This window comes from Natrix helvetica, assembly GCF_964273705.1.
Source record: "Natrix helvetica genome assembly, chromosome: 10".
NCBI classification, from domain to species: Eukaryota; Metazoa; Chordata; class Lepidosauria; order Squamata; family Natricidae; genus Natrix; species Natrix helvetica.
Genome location: NC_138561.1, coordinates 22,000,862 through 22,024,802, shown reverse-complemented (window position 1 = coordinate 22,024,802; position 23,941 = coordinate 22,000,862). Strand labels below are relative to the sequence as shown.

The 23,941-nt window shown below is 47.0% G+C and overlaps 1 protein-coding gene across 2 annotated transcripts in view; it reads right to left on the bottom strand.

The window, feature by feature from the left end:
• ZNF469 (zinc finger protein 469) overlaps positions 1–23,941 on the bottom strand; it is a 157,324-nt gene that overhangs the window by 120,314 nt on the left and 13,069 nt on the right. The window contains exon 1 of one of the 2 annotated variants that reach the window (XM_081963691.1): positions 10,098–10,177. The exons of the other annotated variant lie outside the window; for it this stretch is intronic. The gene's annotated coding sequence lies outside the window, so the exon portion shown is untranslated. Of the gene's footprint in view, positions 1–10,097; positions 10,178–23,941 lie in introns of those variants that run through there. 2 annotated transcript variants of the gene reach the window in all.

Sequence of the window (23,941 nt, the reverse complement as noted above, 5' to 3'; positions counted from 1 at the left end):
TCATCCAAGGGCAAACTTCTGCTCGAACCTTTCTTCAATTAGGCTGAATTTTTTTCTATAAAATGCAGAATAGACAAGGCAAGGCAAAAAAAAAAATAGTCTCAAAATACTTATTACTGTGAGAGCTCAAAACAGACCTCTCTGAATCACTTTTCCCAAATTATTTTAGTCTGTCTCAGTACAAAACCAACCTCCGAGTTTTCAAACAACAAGTAAGCAAGATACTCATTGCACTTAAGCAATGCCACAAACTCCAAGAAAGGAACGTTCCCGCAGAGGTCGATGAAACAATCCTGGCCGAGGTCTAAAGGAATAAAAGTATAGTATAAGATTTCTGGAGGTCATCCTTAGAGAAGGTGGCTGCATGCAATAAACTCGCAGAACTTCGAGAACAGCCAAAGGGCCTTTTATAACTGACCATTTTTGGTATACACTAGGAAACAAAAGCCCATTGATGCTCAACAGAAATGAGGGACCAAGGGAGCAGGGAAAACTTGACCACCGAAATGGCTGAAGGCAAAATCCCGGTTCACAAAGCAACTAAGATGAGGGAGTGGGTGGTGGTGGTGACAGCATCTAGTGAAGCTGCCAAGTGGTCTCCCATTTCTCACTCCTGTTCCTCTCCCTCTGGACCAGGCTTGGAGATTATGTCGGCCAACACAATGAGGTCTCTGACCCTGACTGAGCTTCCTTCCCCCATGATTTCAGAGGACGGGTGAGAATACAGATGCGGGGAGAGGAGGAGAGGGGAAGTCCAGGGGTCGTCTTGTGCGTGCATTGCTGGCTGACCACCAGCAAACCCACTGCTGCTTTCTTAACAAGGCCTGGTTTCTTTTCCGTCTTGCTCATGTTCCCCTGACTCCACCCACCCCCCATCTCCGCTTGGCTCTGGCCCAGAGAACGTCCCTCCCCTCATCCTGGCTAGATGCTCTGGTGCTGAGCAAAGGCTGAAAGAAGTACAAAATGTGCAGAAAAGATAAAAGTGAAGCATGGGATTTCCGGCAACAGTTGGTGGGCGTGGAGGAACTAAGGGTTGATGGTGGCACTGAGAACCTGGAGAACAGAGCTGGAGTGCCACGGAGGCTGCCCTGTGCCCCTTCACCCAACCTTCAGAGGGATGGATTTGGCTGTGCCAACACCATAGTCTCCATTGCTGATCCAGCCACTTTCTGGGCAAGTGGGAGACAACTGCTCTTCTAACAGTTGAGTGTCTTGGAGCAGAGTTCTTCTCCTTTTGTGGCAGGGGAGATGTCCTTCGCATGAGTCCAATTGCCCTACAGCAGTGGGTTTTTTAGAAAGCTTTGTGCACCATCGGACAGTGGTGTGGATTCATTACGCACTAATACTGGGCCCAAGGAAGGCCAGAGAAATTTTTATTACTACGGACTGAGAGTTCCTTGCTGAGACTTCAAAGTGAGGATGCGACTGCTGAGGATTCCCTTAAAAAAAAAACACCGTTCTACGTCTGCTCTCAAAACAATGCAAACAAGAACTCATCCTAAACCACGAGGTCTACCTAAGTGACAAGGGCCAAATGAAAATTCAAAATCAGCAGCCCAAATTCTGAAGGTTAGATACTAAGAAGCGGATCGTGAGTGAGGAACTTCTTCCCTGAACCCCCGTTTTTTAGGAGTTCAAGAGATGGGTGAGAATTGGGAGCTGACACAGCACAGCACCAATATTAGAAGATTAACCGAGGATTGAAAAAACAATTGTGTTTCCCACACAATTGGAGTTATTGCTTGAGTGCCACACAGAGGACTGTCATAGAAGGTTCTTAATGATGAAGATCCAAGTTCTCTTGAAGATGCATCTGGATTGGACCCAACCCACCCACCACTTTATCCTGAGATTACACCAATTGGTGTCCTTACGTGAAATTGATTTTTCACCTAAAGTGACACCCTATGTCCATGATACACACCTTCAAATCTTCACTTGTTGTCTTTTTCACAGATGTGCTCCCTTCCCTACATTTGGGGAGCGAGGCATGAAGACCAAAGAACGTCTCCTTCCAGGAATCACCTCTTGAGAGACAAATATGGGGCAGCAGCTGGCACTGTTTTCAACTGCCCAGTTTTCCTCCATCTCTTCTGCCCCCCCCCAACCATCTCCCCCCCCCACTTCCACAGGAATGCTCAATGCCATCCAGCATGAACATCTGGCTGGGCCTCGCTATCGCTTGCATCTTCTGGAAAGGAGGAGAATGCATTAATAGATTTTTTTTCTGTTTATTCTTCCCAAGCTTCCTCTCTCCCATACGGTGCCTGCAAATGGAAGGCCCCAATCATCTCCGCTCTTATCAGATTGGAAAGCAGGTTTAATTACTCTCAGCGTCTTCATCTGTGGATGTACAGCTGGGATCGCTGACTCCAAGCAAAAAAATAAAAACCATTGAGAAAGGAAAGGAAACTCCCTTCTTTTAAAGTATAAGCAAAATATTATTTTTGCTTCAAAAAGGCCAGGAACCACAAAATAAAACCACAACCAGACACATTGCATCCAGTGAGTTGCCCTCTGAGAAGAATGCTCCAGTTCTCATTTTATGGGTATTACATTTCTGGACTTGGGAACCGTCCATGGCCTGCAGGCCCTCCCAGTGATGGGATGGCTTTGTTGTCTTCGCTCTTGGCTGGTCAGTGCAGAAGCTGGACGCTGCCCCAGAGAAGGTGGTGCAATTGATGCAGCTGGACGTCATTTGCAAGCCATTTCTGAGCTTCTCCGGTCCTTCACCCACGTGCAATCTGCAGCTTCTTTTAAAGGATCTCCCAGAACTGAAGCTTTAGGTAGGTCATGGGTGGTGATCTTAGCAAAACTATCGTACTTGATCTTTGCTTGCCAATTAATTCCAAGGTGATCTCAACCTTTACATAGATTAATTTGCCATCATGCTAGAAACTCTGAGTGGGAGGGCAGAGCCACAAGTCTTCAAGGTTAACCTCCAAAACCAACACATCACAGATCAAAAAACCAAGGTGACTCCACAGGTTAAGCTACTGGCAGGCCTGCAGCCCTCTTTTCTTTTGGGTCTTTGGCCTGCCACACTTTCTATTATTCTACTACGCCTTTTCTATTGCGGGGAAATGGGAGGGGGGATTGCACAGAGTTAGATGCTATGTAGCCATAACAAAATTCTTTCTAAAACGGCAGGGTCATCCTTTGTCTCTGCTCTTCTGCACCTGACCAGATCTGGATGGGTGGAAGCTGCCAGTGGGGCAGTGAAAGATTGGACCATGGGATGGACTTGTGGGTGTGGGGGCAAGATCTTGAACTTTCAACTGGGTGGGAAAAACTGAGAAGCCTTCAGATTAGGCTTTTCCCAGATGTGCCAACATGGCTCTCTTCATAAATTGGAACTTTGAGCAATACTTTGCCTTGGACTCTGATTTACTTTTGGATGCTATTTGGAGCCCTGACAGCTACGTTTGACCGCATTATAAAACCAGCTGCCCCATGAAGAACCATCCATGAAGAACCATCTCTATCGGGTTACCTCCTGGTCTTCTTATTACACACCATATAACCAGGCCATATAACCTAGTGGTCATTAATATTGGAAGGAACCCAAGTCTTACACTTCTCAGAATCAAAGATCTGGAGGTAACCGATTGGGAAATTTCATCCTGTTCTGTTATATATGTTCTGTTTTGGCAAAAGTTGTACTACAGTCTGAACAAAATCCAAAATTAAGTCCAAATGCAGAAATGGAGAGACCAAGGAATAGATAGGGAATTCAAACCCAACAGAAGCCATCTTCCTAAGGGTAGTTGCTTGTTAAGCATCGATCCTTGGCATCCTAACAGGGTGGGTCAAAGAAAGTCCTCACTAACTGAAAGAGGAACCCGGTACAGATATTCCAGACAGAACTTGCAACTGGTTCTTTTCTAGCCATCTAGACTGTTCTCCAAAGACACCCTTTGGGAAGGTGGTGGCATGGCATTCCTTCCAGGAGACACATAAGACTGAGACAAGGATGCCAAATTGAATATGGCCAAGTGGTGCAAGAAGGGGCCAAGCATATGCCAAGTCTCCTCAATGCAAGTTAAAATTTCCTGGAGTAATTCAATAGTAAGTCCTCTGCCTCATGTCTAACAAAGCAATTATTTTAATCAAGTGAGTATTCATTAACTATAGCAGCTCTTTGGAGGAGGATAGAAATAAAAGAGACATTTGCTGGCCCGTCTACCAGACACCCACACACAAATGAATCATAGGATTCCAAGAGGTGGTTGCAGATTAGGAAATGGAAAAGTGGTTTATCATTCCAATTCTTCTACAATCAAACATGGTACCTCATTAGCAGAGGGACTTAAGGCCAGCTACTTGGAGTTTCGTTAAAGAGCGGGGAATTCTTCAGCTTTTTCTCAGGCCCAATATTAGTCATGGGAATGTTTCAAATGAGTCCTGCATTAGATTAGGAGGGAGGACATCTCACAATTTTGGGGAAGAGTGTACGTGCTCGTTTATCCGATTGTTCATCCAGAAGGTCAAGAAGAAACACACAGCACTTCCTCCATCTAGGTTTTCCCCAAAACAACCTTGTGGGGTTGGTTGGGCTGAGAAAGTAGCCCAAGGTCAACCATGGAGGTCTCATGGCCAAGGATGAGCTAGAACCTCAGACATCCAACTGGCTCTTCTTGTGAAATGCTCCTTGCATCTTGTCCCACTGATGCTCTCTGTTTGGAGATGAAACGGCGCTTCTCCCACGCTTCTTGAAGAAGTTTCAAAGCATGGGTCATCACGAGGTCCTCTTTTTCAGCTTCCTGCCAGGCAGCCTCTCGTCAGCTGGTAGTGACTCCGGCTGGAGTCTCCTTAGGATCACTCTTATGCCCCACTCCCAATGACCATCTGGGCTGGATGGATCTTTCCTCCAAATCCAGTTCAGCCATCCGTTCCTTTTCCAAAGGAAAAGAGGATCCAGTAGCTCCCATATCTTCCTGGTCACTGCAGGGATTAGACTTTTTTCCCCTTTATATGCACCCCCCATGGAAGGTTTTAGCTCTGGGATTTGAGGTGGAGATCTTGCTTAATGTCAGGTGTGCCTCCTTCATTAACCAAGAGAGAAAACTCCCAACTCCATTGGTTGAGGAATTAAAGATACTTTTACTGGTTATGAAATGATAACAGCGAAAGAAAAGCAAGATCTGAGCCAAAAAGGCCCAAACATGTACATATCAAATGTTTGCCCAGCACCCACCCCCCAATTACCCCAACCCAATGACCAATCTACAACTCCCAAAGATGTCATGTGGGGTGCATCTTCAAAAACCTCATTCAGATGGTATGCGGACGGTTGACCTTGACCAAGTCCAAACACAGGCCATCAGCATGCACAGAAGATGGTGAGAACCAAACTCCCTTCTGATAACTCCTCCGGCACCAGAAATTCCCCACCCCAAATACCTCGAGCCCCCTCCCTCCCTGTTTCCATGGCAGCTGATAGCAAGCAAGTGAAGTGGAGGCTGACACCGAGGATAGGTTTCTGGGACTGCTTGGGACATCCAGAACCAGCCCTACGCATCCACTCCGGAATTCATTTTGCAAACACACAGTTTGGAAGTAATCCACAGCACGTAATCTTCATGTGTTCCCAGAGGCATGTCTTATTTTATTACAGGGAATTAGAACTTGATGGAGATGGAGATAAATCAGACATTCAGGAGAGGCAGAACTGCTGCCCCCTCCCCTATGTTTTACCACCACCAATACTTTCCCCTAGGGGGGTGGGAGAAATGCGGTTGGGCATTTCCAGTTCTTGTGGGGCTTGGGAGTACCTCACTCACAGACTGGATGGATCTGAGGAGGCTTCCTGATGTCAAGCAGTCAAGGAAACTCAGTCCAGCAAGGACCCTTCTCCTTCCAAGGCAAAACAAGGGTGGTAAAACATTTCACAGCCTGCAGCCTCTTTGCCTCTTTCCTTCCGACAAGAGAACAAGGCAATTCCATATGTTGCTGCCTCAAAGCCACTGAGAATCTGGCAACCGAAAAGGCCCAAAAAGCCTTCGTGACAAATAAAGAAATAAAGAAATAATGAATTCCAAAGCTCCAGTAGGAGATCCACCCTAACGGCTTGGATGGAACAGAATCCTCCCGGAGCCAAAATACTTTAAATTTATATCCCCCAAATTTCAGCAGTATGCCCAGAAAACACAGTTTATGAGCCCATCTCCCCAAACGTTCAGCATAGTCCCCCCCACATCTCCTGCCCCCTGGATGGAGGGTTTCAGCAGCTCTCCTTCCCATCTGGGTTCAAGGCTCAACCGCCATGCCCATTCCTCGTAGTCAGGTTACCCTCCGCTGATGTCTTGGGTTCCCACTTCTCCTCCAGACCGAGATCCCAAAACGATGCCCACGTTTGGCACAGCGGACTTTCCTTTCTCAAGTCCCATCTTTTAAACCAGCGTTTCTTGGCAGCTTGAAGATGGGTGGACTTCAACTCCCAGAATCCCCCAGCCAGCTCTTATAAAGCAAGGCACATTTCGAGGTTTTGGGACTGGAGCCTCTATTGGCAGCTCCTCCTCACTGGAGGGCTCAAAGGGGAGGCTTGGCAAGAGAGGCGGCTTCAATTGAACCCAGGAACCCTTTTTCGAGCCCCCCTCTGCGTACACATTCTTGGGGTGAAGTGCAGTAAAAAGCCACACGGAGGTTGGAAGTACTTGAGGAGTGGATCACTTTCCCCAATGCCATAAATGTCATCTCATCATGGGATGTGTGTGTTATGGAGAAGCTTGTGATTAATTTAGGCACCTTACAAGGAAAGCCATGCCAGGGGTTGGGCGTGGGCACGGGTGTCAAAGAGCATCTGTTTATGATTGGCGGAAAGTAGCAGAGGGGAGTCAGAGAGTCATCACGAGCTTCTCCAAGATTCCTATGATGAATTCTAGCCATGTTTCCCAAGAAAGAAAGAAAGAAAGAAAGAAAGAAAGAAAGAAAGAAAGAAAGAAAGAAAGAAAGAAAGAAAGAAAGAAAGAAAGAGAAGGAAGGAAGAGGGAGGGTGGGAAGAAGAAAGAAAGAAAAAGAAAGAAAGAGAGAGAGGGGAAGGAAGGAAGAGGAAGAAAGAAAGAAAACAAACTAAGGATTCTGCTCATTGAGGGAAGGCAGAGGATGAATTATCTGTGAATAATGATCAGGAACTTCATTCAGGGAAAAGTGATTCCCACTCTTCTAACCACACGGTGCCCTTATTTTCGTCTTCATTCTGCTGACACATCATTTTTGAGTGCATCTGGAACCCAAAGAAATGGAAACCAAACCACAGCTAGATCAGGAAATGAAGGAAGAAGAATACAAATTGAGAAGTTTCTCTGTGTCCTGGGCAAAAAAAGGTTGTTTTAGCAGACAGACAAAGCCCAGGAGCTCAACAAATGAGCACTAGAGGCTGCCAGCCAGAGTCAAACCCTAATCGCCTTTTTAAAAGGGCCGAGTGGCAAACAAGCTTTCATCCGGTCCCCACAACAGAGACAGAGGCAAGCAAGGAAGGAAGGAAATTCTGGGGCAGCTGATGGGGGTGCAGGTGCTGTTTTCAGCTCCCTGCCCCATAGAAGAGGACAAATTTGCCAGGCTACACTGGACTTCCACCCAGCAGTTATGACTGCCCTCTTGCCTTTTGGGACCCTCCCAATGGACCCCCCTCCCCCAATGCAGGTAGACACCTCAATCGGAGGGAGGATCTTGACTCTTAAATGACTAAAATGGTCAAAGAAAACCAGCAGGGTCCTAGACACATTCTGCAAATGAAACGCCTGTTGCTCTGCTGTCTCTCTAATTCTCCGGCATGGCCCCTCTTGCAAACTCTCAGGTCTTTCTTTCTTATTTTTTTCCCCATCTCAGGCGAGCAGTGCTTGAGAAATCAATCAATCAACCAACCAATCAACCAATCAAAATGTATTTGGAGTCCAAGACTAAACTCTGGCCATTTGAGGTGTTTGAGGGTGGGCGGGCTCTCTCACTGGAGGTCACAAAAGAGGGGGCTGTTGGTTTTATGGGGCTTTTTGGCCTCTTCTGCCATCCTTCCACTGCTCCCTGACTTCCCACCCTCCCCTCTTTGGACCCCCCTACCTCCCCAGAGGAATATCCGCCGTGTTTTCTTTGGGCGTTCAAGGGAACCAAAGAAAGCCAAGCAGGATGAAAGCTGCCCATTCAGATCCCCCCCTTGGCCCCCTCATCACTAAATCCATCCAAGCACACCCCACGAAACCCAACATACGTTTTCCACCCGCTCCGATCCTTTGAAAGAGATCTCAGCCTTAAGAGTGGCAGCCATCTCTTGAGGCAGCTCTGAGCCAATCCCGCTGCCAAGCTGCAATGCAAGACCATGTGGGGAATTCGCCTGGCTGGCCCCACTGGTGGTGGGGCTGATGCGCGGCCAAGCCAGAGAAATATCTGTCTTTGATGGCATTGTCGGAGGTTTCTCAGCTAGCTTTCTGGAATTATTTATCTGCTGCATTCGGAGGCCAAGCAGGACCTGAACCAGCAAATGCTGAGGTTGATTTGATCAGACCTGGAACCCCCAAATGCTTTTCTTGGAAGATGGGCAAGGTAAGGACACCTGCTACCTGCTTTTCCCCCTGGTTCAGCCTCCCCCTGCGCCACAATTTACATTCCTAGGCAAGCTTCAGCCTTCAGCCTTACCAAAACTGCTTTGCTCCCAGGACTTAAATTACAGTTGAGTTGCTTGGTTGAAAGAAAACTTCAAGTGATCTGCCAACAAAACGAACGTTTTCTTTGGACGGGACCTCACAAACACAATGTTGTCTGCTGTTTAATAGGAATTTAAATGGGAATCCAAAGGGAGAGAGGCAACTGAAGATGTTACAGATTGAGGGTCAAACTATCTTGGTGGTCTAGAGTGAAATCCCAGATAGGTTTTTGCTCAGGAATGGAAGGAGGATAAATACATTTGGTCTGAATTTTAATGCCAGCTTATACCACCAGATCAGGTTCCCGTTTCCATAACTAGCCGTCCATAATGTTCATAATAAAAGGGTAGGCATGCAAATATAATACCGAGCATGTAAAGATGGAACTATTTGTGGAAAACCTGGACAACAACATCTATTAGGGAAAGTAACGCAAGAAAAATGCCTCTATTAGAAAGGGCTGCACAAAAATGTTCCACATTTGGAGACAGTAAGGTGGAGTTTTTGGGTATGAGTGTTTTTAAAAGTCACCACGTAAAGAACCAGCATGAGTCACACAACCTAGTTTGCTCCTGTGTTTGCTTCACTGGCCATGCGAATGTCTGAGTGGGACTCTGCAGTCATAGGGGATCTTGGGTAGCAGGTGCAGAAAAGATGTTGAAACTTTGGAAAAAGTGCAAAGAAGAGCAACTAGGATAATTAAAGTTCTGGAGACTAAAACATACGAAGAACAGTTGCAGGAACGGGATTTGGCCAGTCGAGAGAAAAGAAGGACTAGGGGGGGACATGAGAACAGTATTCCAGTATCTGAGGGGCTGCCACAAAGAAGGGGGGGTTCAATTTATTTCCCAAAGCACCAGAAGGCAGGACAAGAAACAATGGACGGAAACTAATCAAGGAGAGAAGCCACCCGGAATTAAGGAGAAATTTCCCAACGGTGAGAACAATTAGCCAGTTGGCAGTTACTGGTCTGAGACGATATAGGGTCTCCTGCTTGAGCAAGGGGCTGGACTAGAAGACCTCCAAGGTCCCTTCCAGCTCTAGTCTGATTCCTGTCCTTGCCAGCAATGCTGACCCAGATCTGGCCTCAATGGATGTAGAGCCATTTCTCTGCTTTGCAAACAGTTTTCATGGAATAGGGCAAGTGGAGAGGAAGTTGCAGTGACGATCGTCTTCACTTTCTCTTTTCATAAGTCAGAATCATAAACCAGATTTGTTCTTGGATGTGATCCTAAACAAGTGCACATATCAGCCTTTTTGCTCTCTTCCAAAATGCCCACATTGCAAAGGATTCTGCTCACACCACCTCGGAGGAACAGGTGTTCTCCTCTGGGATTCTCATTCTAGAAAACCACCTTCAAGCGCATCTCCAAATGTCCCCTTCTTAGGGCAATAAACAAGCACCTAATGTGGCTGGAATTATTCGAATCTCTTTTGTCTCTTTGAACTTGCACTTACCTTGAAAAGTCGTTGAAGTCTTGTGTAAACGGGACTCTAGGAGCCTCAACCAAGCAGAGAAGAGAAGAGGCAAACAAGGGACAGGAAGGTGGAAAGCCGGAGAAAAACTGAGCCTCAGAAGGCCCTGGAGCAAACAAGATGCAATCCATCAATTGCTGAAGCCAGTTCCGCGACATCTGGGGATGAAGAGGGGGGGGGATTGTTATGTTCCCCTTCTCAGGCTACCCAAAGGGCCATATTCTCCAAGACCCTCCAGCTGAAACCTTTGCTGCTTTGCTTTCGGTCAGAGGAGAATTCACGCCCGTGGAAAACGGAAAGGAAATGATCCCATCTTCTCTGTTCAAGCTAGCGGGCAATCTCCCTTATCTGCATTTTACATCATCAGAAAGCAGTCCAAATTTTTTCTTTCCCAACTTATCTTGTGGCCTCTCTCTCTTTCTCTCTCTCTGACTTCCAGCATGCAACATACAAAAGGACATTTTTTGGCTGAGGATGGAATGCAGCTTCAGGGATGATTGACAACATCCCGTAGGAAGGCTGCCAATGGGAGAGAAGGCAGCATCTCCCAAGGGTTTCAGACAGACAGTTCACTGGGTGAGTTCCAGGTATCAAGGGGGTCAGCAGGTTTGCAAAATCCCAGAACTACTGAAAGCTTCAAGGTGTAGATAGAGGAAGTAGCGATAAGTAAAGGTATCTGTTATGCTAGTCTCTGGCTGTAATGAACATTTATTTGGTTGGTTAGTTGGTTGGTTCATTGGTTGGTGGGTTGGTTGGGTTGATTGGTTGGTTGGTTGGTTGGTTTGGTTGGTTGGTTTGGTTGGTTGGATTGTTAGTTGGATTAGTTGGTTGGTTGAGGTGTCTCTGGGAGGGAGGAAGTAGCAATAAAATAAATGATGGCTCCAAAAATTTCACATGTAATAGATCTGAAAAGGCAGGGGGCTCTAATGGCATGGCTGCCATCTTGACTTTTTTGATTCCCTTGCCTACAAAGCCCCCCCCCCCCGAGCCTTCAGCCTCCAGCAAAGTTCTGAGATCAGGTACCCTAATCTGTTCAAGACCTAAATCTAATCAGGAGCCAGTCAAAGAAGCTGAGTCAGAATTTCTCTCCACTATGGTTTGAGGTTAGATATCCAAATATTATTTTCGTGAAAATTAGAAGCCGTTTTTGATATTTTTTTTTTTCATTTTAAGCCAGGATGTTTCCAGTAAGTTTCAACATGTAATTTGGGCATGGAAGAGACCTTTTCCTTATTTATGTAAAGACCTATTTCTTCCCTTAATCCCCTGAAAAACAATCTATTTGTTAAGCCCAACTCCCAAGTCAGTGGCATCTTTTTCAAGGGCTCAGATGATGCAGTAAGAACTGGCACTCTGGATGAGTTCTTTGCAAAAGGGGAATTTCTCTCTCTCTCCAGTTTTCTAGGGTGACAGTGAGTAAATGCAGAAGTGGCATTGTTTTGGAGCTGTTCATCAGATCTACAGCATAGGCTGTTCTATGGGCCAACGATGACTTTCCAGGAAAATCCATTCTGCCGCTTCCAAGGTCACCAGCACGCTTCTGCCAAGTCCGACCAGGAAATTAGTTCACCACTTGCTTTACACCAGCACCACCTCAGGACATCTCTGAAGACTCAGCGCAGGCGTACTTTACTTAGACCATGTCATTGGTGCCGTTTAGCAATAACAATAGCACTGGCCCTTAGACTTACACACTGCCCCATAATGCTTTCCAGCCCTCCTCTCTAAGCGGTTTTCAGAGTCGGCATATTCCTCTCCCCTCCACAACAATCAGGTCCTCATTTTACCCACCTCGGAAGGATGGAAGGCTGAGCCAACCTTGATCGGGTAATGAAACATCTGCAAGCCAACAACCAAGCTCAGAGAGCATCAAGGACATCACAGGAAACTGTCCTCTATAGATTCGTTGTCCTTCGGTCCAGTTTTAACCACACAAGTGAGCAGACAATTCTCCAGAAATACACTGGCGTGGGCTTCTTCCATTGCTGGCATCAACGAAGCAGCGATGGGCATCCAGGCTGACCAGCTGTGGTCAGAAACAAACCAAGCTAAAACCAGGCCATGACCATCCAGCCAAAAGCTCATTGCTGCTTCATTCATTCTCCAGAAACAAATCTTGCCCATCACCTGTTAGTTGGTTGTTTTTCGGAAGCAGGACGTAAACCTGCCATTTTCTGCTTCTAAAAGTTTGGGTGGTCACAGAGGCCATTTCTTCTCTCTCTCTTCTCCTGCCCACTAGATCCTTGGTGGCATCAGTTGCTGATGACCCCCGGATGCAGACAGTTTGCATGGCTTCCTGGCGCAGATGCCACCAGGCTCACCTCTTGCTACATCAGGCAGTTCAAAGACGGAGCCAGATTTGCTCCTAACACGCTGAAACCTGAGCCAGCTCTGCCTTTGCTCACCCAAGAAAACCTTCCTGATAATTTAGCGCCCTGTCACATAAATTGCAGATTCTTCCTTACTGATTCGGAGCATTTCATTTCACGCCCTGCGCACAGCTTCCTCTTGTAAATCATAAATTCTAAAAAGGTGCCCGATTCCCAGCCAGTTTCCTCCTGCCAATTCTGTCTCCGTCAAGCCTCGGCTGCATGTTGAGGCTGACAAATGGCAAGGTTTTAGCGAGAACAGAAGAGAAGACGGGGTGCCAATCATAACAAGCGGGAACGGAGGAAATTCAGAAGGTTGCGTGTTGACCTATCAAATCTTCACTCTTGCCCGTAAAACACAATATGGGTGAAATGGGTTTTCCACTGTATCATTCCAGACTCAGTTCGTGTGTGTGTGTGTTGCTTATATAGAGTGAACACTCCTCTTTCTAATGCAAACTCTCTGCAGGAAGAAAATGAAAGCTCCAGGAGGAAAGAAAATTGCTTCGTTTCTACATGCAGGGCCTCCCCTTGTAAGAAAATATTGCGCACTGAATCCAGTGTGGGTTCTGCACCAGGATTGAAAATGCTGGTTATGCTTGAACCTGGCTTTTTTTTTTCTTGCTGGGCTTCTACATTGGCGCCGCTGTGCCCCCTGCCTACTCCTTCTTTGCAACGAGTGAAGTTCCAAATAAGTCTTTGGGTTGCTTCATCCACAGCTTGAATTCAAGTAGCCTCACATTGCAGGGAACAAGGACATGCACTCAACTTTGCAGCTACCACAATTGTTGGCTGAGCAGGTACAAAAATAGTCGGATAAATGATTGAAGCCTGAGAAATGAGCCCCTTGTCAACAGGAGTGCTGATTTACCACCTGCCTATCAGCTATTTAGGACCCGAGAGTGCAGCAGCACAATGAAATAACAATTAACAACTTAATGTTCAGCCATCAACATCCTAATGAACAACTTAAACCTACACACAACCAGGACCCACATAAAAACAGAAACTCCCAGTGGAGAGAAAGATGCTCCCTGATGATGAGCCCAAAAGCTTGGAAGACTTTCGTTCTGGTGACCAACTCAATTGGACCCTAAATTCAAGTCTTTGTCCTATGATTCCTTAGGACCCTCCTCCCATTGTTAAAGAGAGTCCGGCAGCTTCTGCAGGGAGGAGGAAGAGGAAGAGGAGGAGGAGGAGGGATGGAGAAGCTGATCCACCTTGGAAAGGAAGCTCTGAGCCATGGGGCAGAACCATTGCGAGGTCTCCAGGCAACGATCTATTCCTCTGCTTCCAATTGCCCAGATGTCCGACAAGAAGGCAGCCTGGAATCGAAGTCTGACTCTGCCAAATCTAAGGGGTGCCTAGGGCTAAGCCTTCTCTGCCTGATCCAGCCCCCCTCCCCCTAGCCCCCTGCCTCAATTTGCCCCTCACTTTCCCAGTCCTAGTGCAGGGGCTTCAAAGAGTCTTCTGACTGAAGCAGCCTCTCACAAACCGAACTGAAATTCAGTCCCGCCTCTTGGTTAATAGAGTGTTTTACTGCCACAGCAGTTAAAATGTTTTAATAATGAACTACTTCTTCCTCCCTCAAAATATCTAGGATCATTCCATTCTTTCAAAGATTATAATCTGAAAGTGGGACTCAATATCTGGGAACTTGATGTATGCTTCCCTGTAGTTTTCTTGGCAAGTGGTTTCTTTTATGAAGACATTTTCCTAAATTCCCCTTATGTATCCTTTATCCCTGTGAATTTCCTAGCACTGGTTTCTTCTTTTCCTAATACTCTTGCCTTCTATTTTCTCCATAACAACAACCCTATGAGTTGGGATGGGCTAAGAGAGGGGGGGGAGGGAGAGAGAGGGAGGGAGGGAGAGGGAGAGAGAGAGAGAATCACTGGCCATCCCTGAGAGTTTCCTGAAGTCAACTATCTCTTAAGAAGAGGTTGGACAAGGATTTGTCTAAAATGGTGTAAGGGTTCCTGCTTGAGCAGGGGGTTGGACTAGAAAACCTCCAAGGTCCCTTCCAGCTCTGTTAAAGTATTAACCAAGCTTCGCTGCGCCATTGAGTTGTGCTGGCTAAAAAAACCTGGATTAACATGAGTGATAGAAAATCCACAGTAGGAACATGGTTTTAAATTGTTCAAATCGTGCTTTTGAAGTGAAATAAACATATTTAAGGTAGTAACGTTAATATTTCACATGATTATTTTTAAAGTCATACAATAAGGCAGCCTTTAATACCCTGGGGGGGGGGGAGATGAATACAGGACAGCCCTGCAAACTCGTGCCAGCATTTAAAAATGAAAGCGTATTTTATATTAACAAATCACACGCAAATGTAAACTTAAGGGACATAAAGAAAGCCAGAGCGAAGAGAATAAAAGGAATTAAGCCAACATTATATGTAGTTAAAGTGTCTTAAATGGAGAAGAAACGGTGGGATCGTTGGTTTCAAAAGTAAAGACGAACGCCAGTCATTTCATTTCAAGTTTTTGAGTCTTCAGAATTTAGCCCTTGACCCCGGACCTTCCTTAAGGCCGATGGCCCTTGGCTTCAATCCCAATATGAGTCCGGTCCACTCAACTTGGATTGCCCCACAGAGATTTTAAAAAATCAGGATGGAGGCCATCACCAGAGCAATCAAAACCTCATTCTTTTTACCTGCAGCACAGGTGCAAGGCAGGTACAAAAGGAAAGCAGAGGGACTCCCTGTTCACCTCGATGTTTCTGAACCTGTGAACCCCTCTGGCGCTGCATCCGTTATCCAGAGAAACAAGGACTCAACATCTAATGCCCTGCTTCTGCATCGGCATCCCAGCACCCTTCGGCCAAGGTGAAGCCCTGGCAAGTGTGTCTTTCCCCATCGCACAACCATCCGAAGTTCCCCCCAAAGCCAGCGGGCTCATCTCCCTTTCCTTTCAGCCAGAGCTGGCTGCCTTTTGTCTAAACAAAGAGATTCTCACAGACCTCTTCCAAGTCCTCTTTCTTGAATTATGGCTTTCTGTTCCGATTGCACAAACGGAGCCCACCCGGCGGGTTTCCTAGCCAACTTTACGAAGGAGCAAACTCTACATTATCCCGCGCGGTGTCACAACACAGAGAGCCGGGATGTGGTGGCCCCCAAGTCCTTCTGGCTCAAACCCTGTCAAACGAAGGGAATGTTCACATCCAAACCAGCCAAAACACACCATGTACACTCCAGCAAAAAATAATAATAATAATTAAAAAATAATGCAGAATTCTGCATTTCTAGGGGTCCAGAAAAGTGCAAGTCTTCTGAAAGGTCCTTCCTCATCATAAAGCAGTATTCCACATCCGGCCTTTGCTGGAAACCTTTGGGAAAAGATTTCTACCTCTGTCTAGCTTTAAACCCAAAGTGCCCCTCTCCAAGAGCTGCTCATAGACCAGGCTACCAGAGAAACAAGCTGTGCGTGCCAAGATTTTTTAAAATAGCCACTATGAATGGCTATTTTGCCTTCTTTTTGCTTGGTTCAACCTGATTCCTGGAGAAAGAACTCTCTAGTGTCAGCCTAGAGTCCTTGGTAGATGCACAGAGCTTACCCTTTGGCTGAGGAGGATGGGAGTTGTAGTCCTGACACCTCTAGAAAACACCAGGCAAGTGGATTTAAGAACTCATTCCTGGTATCTCCACTAGAGGGCAGTGCACTTTAGCTCAATGGGAAGATGCCTGTCAGTCATGCTTTCCACCAACTATATAGTTGGTCCATTAGAAGATTCCCTTGTGCCAAGCAGGTGGCCAGTCTCTCACATGCTTGGGCCTCCGATGATTACTTCTCCTCCGGATAACCAGCCTTCCCAGCAGCCTTCCCATCTGCAAAGCCAAAGAATGTTATCATGAAACACTCAGGATTCTGGTTTCAGCCGTTGTTCTAACTAGCTGACCACCAGTTCAGCTCTGTTGCAATGGACCTCAGTCCCTTGGTTTGAGCTTTACATATTCCAGGATATCAGGGCACTCTGGGATCTGAGCCGGAGGGATCACTGCTGGCTTGAATGGGAGCCCAAAGCCTGACCCAGGGAGCTGAATGCAAGAGGCCACAGCATGGCCAGAGAAACAGGTGGGGTTCTCTCCCATCCCCAGGTGACATTTGGTGGCTGGGCTTAAAGGAAAAGCATCTGAAACGTTTTTACAAATAAATAAAGAACCTTCCTTCCATTTCTGGCACACTGCAGCCTTATACTCCTCCCCAGCAGCTCAATTCTAAAACGTCAAATAATAACAATAGAAACTGTCTATCCCAGGTTCTTGGGAAGGCTGTTGTGGTCTGCTAGAGGCCAATGAAGCTGGCAGCAGGTTCGGACAGTGAGGAGGTTGGGGAGGAACCTGGGCCAGTCCTGGAGTCTGGGGAAGGCTCTGGTGAGGACTCTGTGTCGGAGGCAGAGAGGGGGCCAGGGCCATATGCCAGTTATCAGCTGCCTTCAGAGTCAGACATCAGTGGGGCAGAGGAACAATTGAAGCCTGTTCCCAGTGTGCGCATGTGCAGAGAAGGGAAGAGCTAAAGAACAGAGGTTGACTTGGGAGTAAGGCCAGAGGTGGATGAAGAATAGCCCCTCCCAGGGGAAATAAAAGAGGAGCGAAAGGGGAGTGGAGTTTGCAGGAAACCATTAGCTCGCTTCATTGGTTCATGACTCTTTGAGACTCCTTGCCCTTTTTGAAGATATCGGCCTGGCAGTTCTCCAAGCCAGATAAGGTCTGTGACTATATATTCACCCTTGAAAGACTTTGCTGGATGTGAATGAGAGGAATTCACAGTAACCTAATTTAAAAAAGGGTTTTTTTTGTCAGGACAAGGAGTCTCCTCCGTGGTTTGGGGAAGCCTAGGTCAGAACAAAGGCCTTGATAGGATGATAAAATGATATAGGTATCCTATAGATGATATAAGATAAAAATGCCAGGGCAGTCTGAACATCTGGCTGACTGCGACCAAGAATAATAATTGTTCCAAACTCACCACTTTTAGATAACATCAGACTTGTCGAATTGATCAGTTTACAGGCTTGTAGTGTTTGAGGGTTGTGAATTTGAGAGCCCGAGGCCACCTGGGGGATAAATCCTTAATTTGGGATGTCCAGGTAAACTGGGAGGCAACCTACATCAGTCGCCAGGAGGTCTTCTTAGGTGCCTCAAAGGCAAGTGGCATTCCCAGTAGGAAAATGTCCCCCCGTTTTATAGGGCTAGAATTGGGCCCATTCCACTGAAGCTAACCTGGGGGAGCTTGGAATCAGGAAGAGGAACATAGGGTTGAGACAGGGCGTTTATTGGCCCCAGATGTGGTGGTGATGGACACCATCTCAGAAGGCTCCCAAAGGGGATTGCACTTGTTCATGGAGGTCTGAGCTATCCTAGCCATTAATTTTAAAGAGCTTGGACCATCCTGGAATCACAGTCACTGCCCATAAATGTCACCCATAGGGGCAAAAGGGGGCTGAGGCTACCATGCCTTTCCTAGCGATCCTGGTGAGCGCTTTGGGGTGAACACGTAGCTGCAACCCAAAACTGCTCCAAGAAGATTAGTCTCAACTCAGTTTCCACCAAGCCAACGATGGTGCGTCAGGGGCTGCCATAAAACTCCCCTGTCCTTACGTGGCCCACGAATACCACGTTCCCATCCAAGCTCAGGAGGACGGCACTCTGCACCACATTTGGCCTCCGCCGGAAGATTCATATCCCCCCAGCCACCGCTTGAGAAACATTACCAGAGAGCTGTTATTCTACCATTTGTGTATATGGTAAGGACGTCTCGAACATCTGTTTACGTTTAATAGCTGAGGTAGGGTGGAGGGGAGCGTGAGAGAAAGGGACCTAATTGCAGTTTTCGTGTTTGTCTCCTTCTTCCAGCACCAAATGAAAGAACAGATGGCTTGCCACAATCTCCAACCGAGGATGGAAGTCGCAGAGCAACATTAGTGGACTGCTGAGATGTCGTTTCCACACCGCATGTGGCTGGACGCCCAAGGAGGCTTCCCAGACTCAAATTCAGTCTCAGGATTTGGGTCTCATGGCAGCTACTCTCAAAACGAAACGGGCCTTGTGAAGAAGCTTCCTCAGACGTCCTGAGCAGACCAGTCTTCCTTCAGGTGTGATTGGACGGGCTGCTCACACCAGGCAGCAGGAAGAGGTTTAGGGTCTCACCTGGGCTCCTGCACCTCTTCTTCACGGGTTGGGGGGCTCCCTCCAGGAGTGGGTTGCTGCCGGCGTTGCGGCTGGTTTGGTGCCTCAAAAACTTTGCGCGCACATTTGCAATTAAAAAGGTCTGTGCATGCACAAAACCTTAAAAATGGGGGGGGGGATTTTTCCCACTGAAAATTGTTCTGTGCATGTGCAGAACTGAAAAACAAGATGGTGGCCCCGTAGGAGAACCAGTTTGGGGGCGTGCCGGTTCCAGCGCCCAGGCCACCAAGTTACTATCGGTTGGGCCGAACTGGGCCGAACCGGAAGGAAACCAACTCCCACTGCAGTTCAAAGAGGGGTTTTCGGTGGACAGGCTTATCTGGATCCACGTTGTCTTCTCTTTGGAAATGAGCTTTGCTTTAAAGCAGAAAGACGGCTTCTGCACCACTCAGAAAGGAGCTTCCAGGACACCCAGTTTAAATTATCCAGTCATAAGGTGATGCCTCCTTGCTCCATCACCTTTTCCCATCTGGCAGACCCGGAGAAGAATGGACAGAGGGATTTTCATTGTCAGCCATTCCATCCTTCAGCCAACGGCTGCACAATTGCAGCGGTCTGTTTCCAGGCCCAGCCTTTAGAGGAGGGGTCCCCAAAATTGGCAACTTTAAGACTTGCGGACTTTAACCTCCAGAATTCTCCAGCCAGCTGGAGGTTAAAGTCCGCAAGTCTTAAAGTTGCCAAGTTTGAAGACCTCTGCTTTATAGAGAGGCAGTCAAACCTTGGATGTTCCTTGTGCAATTATTCAAAAAGCAGAAATCTACTCATCGGTGTCTCCTGAAGGGTAAATGCAAAGCGTTCTGGCGCTTGCCAGGAAAACATTCTCTGATCAATCGATTTAACTGATGAGGGTTCAAATTCTGCAGCGCCAATTATCTTTTCTGCCTGGAAGGCTCAAATACCTGTTGTCTAACTTCGCAATACCCATTAATATCTGTGTTCGCTCTTGCAGAGCGGGGTTGCTGGAGGAGCCCCCCACCTCCTCCCTCCTCGGCCCTCCTCCCCAGCAACGAACCAGACAAGGAGTGTTTCTTGGAAAGGAATCTTCGCCTCTCCTCCGGGCCAAGATGGGGCCTCCGCATCATCTCAGGCGCAGCCAAGGACATTGTTGGTGACAAAGAAGCCATCTGCGGGCTGCTGCTCTCTCCAGAGAGATGGCTTCGCCCAAGATAGTTTTCAACTTTGGCTCCCTTCTGAAACCGGAACTGGGCCTCTGCAGGCAAACAAAGCTGTAAATAACACTGAAAGCCATCAGCAATCCAAAAGGAGGAAGATTTCTCTGTCGTGATGGGGAAAATCGGCCTGCCTCCTGTCTGTTCCCTTTTGCTTGCAGGGTGAGGATGAGGCTCAGCTGGACGCTTCTGGAAGCAGAGCCAGGGAACAGGTTGGGGCTCTGTGGGCTGAGAAGGTGCAGCAGCCATCAGCAGAAATCTGGTCCTCTCGTGGTGTAGGAGTACGCTTGCAGACCTGCGCTCCTCTTCAGCGTCTTGGGCATGGAAGGACAAGGAACAGCTGCCCAACGAATGGAGCTCTAAGAGGTCCCCAAGGAGACAATTTCCGGGGCCGCTGCCTTCTTCTATGGGCTGAAATATTTTTTAAGCCAAGAAGTGTGGGATAACAACTGGGCCAGACAGACACCCCCTTAATTCACCAAAGTATAAGAAGGGGGAAAGAGGTTCGGCACAATCTGGTTTGTGAGACTCTGGTAGCCAATCTCAACGGAAGCGGTTTCAGCTTTCCTGGGCAGCTGGTTTCCTAGTCTGATCTTCCTGTTGGGGTTGGCAAGATTACCTCCAGGAAGGGAGACGTCTGTGATATGACACTTCTGCATCTTCCGAAGTCTTTCTCTGCCTCCGGAAAGCCAGGCCCACCCTCTGGAGACCCCACCGGTCCGATAAGGGCAAGGAAGACTGAGAAGTAATCCAAACTTTGGGGAAATTGTTTTCAACCGGAGCTCCTTACGGACTGTTTGCGGAGTGGCACAAGTGGACAAAGGAGGCCAAAGGTGCTTGCAGATGTTTCATTACCCCCACTAGGTAACATCTGGGAGACTTTTGCTCATTTTGTTTCAAGAGCCGTTCAGATCCCTCCACGGGGCTCCTAGAGCTAAAGGAAATCCATCTGCAGACGTGTTCAAAGGGAAGTTGAAATTAGATATTAATTTTCATTTCTTTCCCTGTTTCCATTCCCAGGAAGGTAATTCCCTGCTCCTCTTGAATGAAGACGATCATCTCAACTGCCCAAAATCTCCTGACCTAATGCTTTGTTTGTTTGTTTGTTTGTTTTTTATTTATTTATTTTGCAGGGACATCCCTGGTTTCCAAGAGCTGACTAGCAACAGCAATGGCACTTAGACTTATATACCGCTTTATAGTACTTTACAGCCTTCTCTCAGCGGTTTACAGCATCAGCCTCTTACCCCCAACCATCTGGGTCCTCATTTTACCCACCTCGGAAGGATGGAAGGCTGAGTCAACTTTGAGCCGGTGAGATTTGAACTGCTGAACTGCAGCTAGCAGTCAGCTGAAGTAGCCTGCAGTACTGCCCTCTAACCACTGCGCCACCTCGGCTCTTATAACTGCATCCATAAACAGCAACATGTGTTCTTATCAAGGCTTTTCCCAATTGCATTCTCTCCAGTTAAATAACTGCAAATGAGATGAGCTGCGCCAAAAGAGGGACTTTTTCCCCCAGCAACTCCATGGAATAATCTTTCAGACATGACACCCTGAAGGATGTCAAATGATGGCCAAAACCAGAGAAGGGAAGACAACTGGAGCTCTGCCTGGATAGGGGGAAAAAACCCCATCTCTAAGTTTAAGTAGATTTTTGTTCCTGGTTGCCTTTGGCTCCCAGACCTTCTCAGTTAGCTAAGTCTGACTGCTACCACATGCCATGACATTATCACATTAACTATATAATCCCCGGACAGAGGACGTCAATCCCAAAGGAGTTAGGAAGAGACGAAGAGAACGACAAAGAAGAACTTTCAAAAGAGGTCCCCAAACTTGGCAACCTTAAGACTTGTGGACGTCAACTCCCAGAATTTTCAGCCAGCATGGTTGCCAGAATTAATTCCCAGAAGTTGGCTGGAGATTTCTGGGAGTTGAAGTCCACAAGTCTTAAAGTTGCCAAATTTGAAAACCTCTGATCTAAGTGGAGAGATTGCAGAGGAAGGGATTGCAAGTGAATAAATTATGCTGGCTGGGGAATTCTGGGAGTTGAAGTCCACAAGTCTTAAAGTTGCCAAGGTCGGAGATCTCTGATCTAGAGGTTTGGGCAAGTATCAAAGTCATCAGGCTCTCGCTGCTGAAAGCTGAATCGTCCAAGTATGAGCTTACCTAAAGATCCATTGTCTGCCCTTATCTATTTTCTGGTCCTCGGATACCTCCAGAACAGGTTCCTTCCAAAGCCTGCCTCAAATGAAAAGACGGAGCAAAAGAACAATCCTGCCACACCTACCAAGATGGCATGGCTGCTAAAAACCAAGGGTGAGATCCTGCTTGTAAAAACTTGGGGAGCACTCATTGCTCTGTTCTTCATTCTGCCCCCCCTTCGGAGCCATCTTCCATGGCCACAAATTGGCAGTGAAATTCAGGGCTCCCCAAAATGAATAGGGGTGAACTGCAACCCAAATAGTACGCAGTTGTGTGCTTCTTCAAAGTCACACGGACACATTTTGACACCCCAAGCATGACTTCTTTAGGCAGGGTTTCAGAGGATAGGTGGTCCTTGACTCACCAGCACAATTGAGCCCCGAATTTTAATTGCTAAGCGAGACAGTTGTTAAATGAGCTCTGCCCCATTTTACAACCTTTCTTGCCACCGTCGTTAAGCGAATCCCTGCTGTTAAGTTAGTCACGTGATTGTTAAGTAAATCTGGCCTCCCTTTTGATTTTGCTAGCTGGAAGGTCGCCAAGACACACGTCACATACATGAGTCAGTCGCCCAAGTGTCTGAATTTCGATCACATGACCATGGGGATGCTGCAATAGCCTTATGTGTGAGAAACAGTTACAAATCACTTTTTTCCCAGTGTCGTCATAACTTCGAACAGCCACTGAACAAAGGTTATAAGTTGAGGACTACCTATATAAATCCTAATTTCGGAGGAGGTAGAAAAGCCGAGAGCCCAGGCGAGAGGCTCTGCTTCTCCACCCCAGTTGCTTAAGGGCTGCGAGCCTCTTGTGGAAGAAAGCAAAAGTGGGAACTGAACAGGATCCACACAGCAAATGCTTTATTTTCTGAGGCAGAAGCCCAATTTCATTTTGCTGTAAATCAAGGGCCATAAAAATTAACTTTGAGCAGAGAAGCTGTTGCCAGATAGGAAATTTATTCTTATTTTTCAGGTTGCCAATTTTCCTTTTCTAACTGTTTGGAACAATTCTCAGCTCAACGTGGTTTGCGTTCTCTCCACATACGCAGGGGCAGACACACACACACACAGACACACACACACACACAGAGACACACAAGAATCCCGAGTTGCGTCCCTTCTTTTGGTTCGTTTCTCCTTCTTAACAACCCTGGAAGGTAGGAAGAGAAGCCCAGGCCAGTAAATAAGCATCAGGGCTGGAAAAGTTTAATTTCCATTAGATTGCTGGTTTTTATTATTCCAATAAGTAGCCGGACTTCTTTCTAAAGATGAAAAATATACTGATTGGAATGAAACTTTAGGTCCAACCATGGTGACTTGTGGACTTCAAGCATGGCTGCCTGGGGAATTCTGGGAGTTGAAGTCCACAAACTCTTAAAGTTTGGAGAGCCCCAGTTTAAGTGGATTATTAATGACAGGACCAAATGTCTAACCTTTGGCTTCCCAAGAGCACGCCAAAGTTATTTTCGGCATTAAATCCAAAGTACTACCAAACTCCCAAGCGTACGACTGAGAAATAATCATATGGCTTACATTAAATTTTAATTAAGCGGAAATAGAAATGAAATTTAGTTGAGTCTTGGTCCCACCCATTGCTTGTGAGTGGACAACCGCCAAGATGTCAGCCAAAGGCCCAATGCAAGCCCAACTGGAAACAGTTGCGCACCTCCAAAATACTAAGAGAAGAGGGCAAGCAGGGAAGGGAACCAGCGACCAAAGAGGAATCTCAACAGGCAGTGAGAAAGGCTTAGTATTTGGCAGACAGAATTCAGAAAATGTGTGTGTGTGTGGGAGGGGGAGGGTTAAGGACCTGATGGAAACCAGTAAGTCTGTTTAGAAGGCAACGGAGTATAAATTGATGCACAAATCAAGGGGAGAAAATGTCGAGCAG